This window comes from Herpailurus yagouaroundi, unplaced genomic scaffold (assembly GCF_014898765.1).
Source record: "Herpailurus yagouaroundi ecotype Mexico unplaced genomic scaffold, PumYag 164, whole genome shotgun sequence".
In the NCBI taxonomy this organism is placed as follows: Eukaryota; Metazoa; Chordata; class Mammalia; order Carnivora; family Felidae; genus Herpailurus; species Herpailurus yagouaroundi.
The window spans coordinates 31,630,658-31,635,657 of NW_024412405.1; the positions used below are offsets into that span (position 1 = coordinate 31,630,658).

At 36.3% G+C, this 5,000-nt stretch overlaps 1 protein-coding gene across 4 annotated transcripts in view; it reads right to left on the reverse strand.

The window, feature by feature from the left end:
• Positions 1-5,000, reverse strand: part of SCEL (sciellin) — a 322,196-nt gene that overhangs the window by 171,077 nt on the left and 146,119 nt on the right. The window lies entirely within an intron of this gene.

Sequence of the window (5,000 nt, forward strand, 5' to 3'; positions counted from 1 at the left end):
TCTTCTTCTTGGCAAATGACACCTCCATTCATCCAGAAAATAGCAAGCCTCTCCCTCACCTGCTGTGGTCAATCCATTACTAAGTCCTGCCAGTCTTCTCTCTAGATTAACTTTTGATTCTATCTCTTTCTTTTCATCTCCATTTCCTTCACTCTGTTCTTTCCTTCTTTCCATCTCTCACCTGAAATGTTTTTTTCTTCCAATTTGCACAATTCCAATTCATTCTTAGAATTCGTATTATATCCTAGAATAATTTAAAAATTAAATTTGATTATATCACTCCTCAGCAAATAGAAATACATTTGTCTTTTCCATGGCCCGTTCAGAATAATCTAGCCTTTGCTGCTTCTAAATCTTCATCTCATCTTAGTTTCTTATCCCTTGCCATGCCCTAAGCATATGGTCTTTTCCTACCCTTCCTGTTTGCCAAGATTTTTCCTACCCCTGTACCTATGCACAACCTGATTCCTCTAGATGGGCTATTTTCCCCATCCCCTTCACCTGCTACTCCTTGTAACTCTTCAGGTTTTCATTCAAATACTCCCTGATCCACCAACCTAAACTAGACCTTCCCCCATTTTTTCCTGAACTCTGTTCTTTTCTTTCATACCATCTAACACAATTTGTAATTATATACCTGTACATGTGATTATCTATAATATATATCTATAATTATATAAATCACATATTTAATATGTACATGATATATTGTATACAATAATATAATATATATATATCTGATATATATAAACATATATAACATGCAGATACACAGATAGACAGAGATATGTCTATAATTATATAGCTGTGCATGTGATTGTTTCCCCAACTAGACAGCAGGATTATACATGTTTTCCTTGCTATTGTATATCCCACCCCAGCGCAGTGCCTGTCACAGTATGCATACAATAAATATTTGTTTCATGAAAGAATATCATTACTTAGTAGTAGTAACACAAATATTTATATAGTATAGACCTAAATCCCTTTTCTGAGTCCCTTATAGTCAGAGGTGTTTGGGAATTCAGAAATGCTCTGATTTTTGTGCACATATCACATTATGGAACACTCCTGGCAGGCTCTAGGGCAGCATGTGTAGTCAAACATTAATATTTCCACCCTTCAATGTAAAAATATTTATAATAAGTAGAACTAGTTAAAACTCTAAATAGCTACATCAGGTCAGCTCCAATAATATCATCAATGAAGTTGTAAAAACAAAGTCTGAGTTTTCAGAAGAGTTTGGATTTGGGGAATTGCCCATGAAAGACTGAGGAACTATCTTTGCCATGATATCTGGGTTTCATAGGAAGTGCCCACAGAAGAGCTCACTTTCACCATGTGAAAAAGCACTTGACATTTACTCAGACTGACCCAAAATAAATTCAAACCATTCATGAGGAAATAACTGACTCCAAATGGACTCCAATCACACAGACTTTCCACCATGAAATTCATTGTCACTGACATAACCATCTCCTGGGAGCACTTGAAACTCTACATTTTGCAATTGATTTGGGAGAAAAAGATAATTATAAGGAATATTGTCCAAAGCCAGGGTCACTGCTGCCCAAGATGTATTTAACGATAAAAGTTCTGCCTCACCTGTCCTTGCCCCCGCTGCCACTCATGACTTAACAGGACATCTCTGCTAATAACTTTCCTGAAACTTCCAAGTGTGTTTGTGCTTACATCACAAATGCTTTCACCTTTAAATTCAGTACAAAATTACAGGTTATTGGTTATTCTTTGTAAAGGTTATTTTACTCTAAATTAGTTTGTCTATAAAAGAATTAAGAATTTATGAAAGGCGCGCCTGGGTGGCTCAGTTGATTAAGCGTCTGGCTTCGGCTCAGATCATCATCTCACGGTTTGTGAGTTTGAGCCCCACATCAAGGCTCCATGCTGAAAGTGTGGAGCCTGCTTGGGATTCTCTCTCATTCTTTTTCTCTCTGTCCCTTCCCCACTTGCACTTTCTCTCACTCTCAAAAAATAAATTCTAAAAAAAAACATTAAAAAAAGAATTTATGAAAAATTTCTATCAAAACTTAACAACAAACTCATCATTAAAAAGGTCTTATTTAGGGGAGCACCTGCATGGCTCAGTCAGTTAAGCGTCCACCTTCAGCTCAGGTCATGATCTCATGGTTTGTGAGTTCAAGCCCTGTGAGTTCAAGCCCCATATCAGGCTCTGTGCAGATAGCTCAGAGCCTGGAGTCTGCTTCAGTTCTGTGTCTCATTTTCTCTCTGCCCCTCCTCCCAGTTGTGCTCTGTCTCTCAAAAATAAATAAATGTTAAAAAAAAAACAAAAAACCTTTTTTTTAAAAAAAAAAAAGTCCTATTTAAGAGGAAAAATTCAAGGTGCTTATATTCTGTCAAAAATATGTCTAGGTGCTTGGTGTCCTCTTTTATCTTTCACCACCAGCCTAGGGTGGGGGTAAGTCCTATTCTAAAACAAATATCATGCAAGTTTTTGGATGAGAAATTGAATTTTAAAACACTTGATAGATTATTATAACTTTACTTTTTTTTTTTTAATTTTTTTTCAACGTTTATTTATTTTTGGGACAGAGAGAGACAGAGCATGAACGGGGGAGGGGCAGAGAGAGAGGGAGACACAATTGGAAACAGGCTCCAGGCTCTGAGCCATCAGCCCAGAGCCTGACACGGGGCTCCAACTCATGGACCGCGAGATCGTGACCTGGCTGAAGTCGGACGCTTAACCGACTGCGCCACCCAGGCGCCCCATATTATAACTTTACTTTTAAAAAATGGAAAAATCATTCTCACTTTTGTACTATTGGTGTGAAACTTTGACAAATAAAGGTATTCATGAGAGCTATTATAACAAAATAAATAGAAAAATAAACAACTTTTCAGGCATTATTAGCTTACTTTAAGCACCCTAAAAATGTAAAAGAACATTAAAATTTGGTCAAATATTCATAGGGGAACAAGAAGCATATCATCAATAACTGGGGTTCCCAGTTAAAATAAGAAAATATTTTATAAGCATCTTTTACTTGATGCCAAAATGTCCATTTTAAAATGTGTTCACTAAATAGACATGGTAATATCACATCTTTTATATAAACTGTCATATGTATAATTTTCCAAAAGGCAACTTTCCAATATGGTAGCATTATTTTTCTTCATTTGCTGTCCATATTTGTAGTTGTAAAACACATGGAAGATGCAACTTAAATATAATTCTAATTTTATCTGAATTCAGAGCCACAAAGATTGTCTCAGAGCTGATGGCTACCAAAAGAGACATCCTAAAATGAGGCAAAAAGCCATTGGCGACATTTTATTCATGCTTAAAGCAGTAGAGACACAGAATTTTGGAGAAACAGGACTTATACCCCTCTTAAATTAGGACAAGGGGTAAACATGAAAATGCAGTTGAAGTCATTAAAAAATTTTTTTTTCTTAAACAATTTTTTGACTTGGATAAAAGAGACATAACATAAAATTTCTACTTTAACCACGTTTAAGTTTACAGTGCTATAGCTTCAGGACGTTCACATTGTTGTGTAACCCTCACCACCGTCCATCTGCAGAACTTGTTCGTCTTCCTAAACTGACACTCTGTACTCATTAAACACCAGCTCCCCAATCACCACTCCTCCAGCCCTTGACAACCACCATTCTACTTTCTGTCTCTATGAATCGGACTATCCTAGGTACTTTGCCTAAGTGAAATCATACAATGTCTGTCCTTTTGTGACTGGCTTATTTCACTTAGCATAATGTCCTCAAGGTTCACCCATGTTGTAGAATGTGTCAGAGTTTCTTTCCTTTTTAAGGCTGAATAATATTCCACGTTTGTATAGATTACATTTGTTCCTTCATTCATCTGTTGATGGACATTTGCGTTACTTCTGCCTTTTGGCCATTGTGAATTATGCCACCTAAGCTCTTTTTTTAAAACACATAAAATATGGGCTAGAAAAATTTCCCAACAAGATAAAACTGACACTCTGTCTTTAAGAGAAGTCCATTTAGTCAGGGAAGAAACTCCACTTTTTTCAGTGATACTACAATTACCTTTCAAAAGTTAAGCATTGTTTCAGTAGATGAAAAGTAAACGGTCCTCTTAACTACCTTCCCTCCAAATCACGAAGCTCAGTTTTAGAACTTATGTAATATACAGATTGTAAGAAAACACTCTCCTGTTGTTATCAGATTTGTGCCATTGAAAAGTGGCAAGCATTGGCCAAATTCACTAAGTTAGTAACAAGAACAGAGAATAAATCCTCGTCTCCTAATTTTCCAAGGAGTTAAATTTATAACTCTATGAATACATGTAAGCTTCAGAATCACAACAGTCCAAATACTAGGTAGATTCTAGGATGAATTTAGGTCTATCTTAACCACCACATAAGGAGGTTTATCATGAAGACTTCGCCTTATGATCTATTATAATGAAGTTTTGAAAGACAAACTCCCCAAAATTTCTCATAAAAGAGAATAATATGGAAGACACCTTACAGATTATCTTGGGCAATCCCTCATTTTACATCAGGCCAAGAAGCAGTACTTTCCTATCCTTGCCAGTTGCTTTAAATCATTTTAGGAATAAAGAGAGACGAATTAGTAACATGCTGTGTGTTACGAATGTCTTCCTTTTGTGTCTAAAAGTAAGATTCTAGCATAATTTGATGGTTTTCAAGGCAGCATACTAGTGTTTTAATTTCATATTTTCAGGCTGCAGAGCCGGAGTACCATGAATTTGTGTTTCCTTGAAAGAATCCAAACCTTTCATCTCAGAGACTGCTATTAAAGTGGATGTGTTTATCAAAGGCCAAATCTATTGATAGCCCTCCTGATTGAATGCTTCTTGGAGATGAACTTTTCAAATGGGAGGATCATCACACAGCTCAGTAATACATACAATTACCTTCCCACAAATCTAGCGCTGTTTCTTAGATGAAAATTATACTGCCTTTCTCACATTCGCCTTTCCTCCTAATCACTGTCTTAAGGTTGCCACTCAA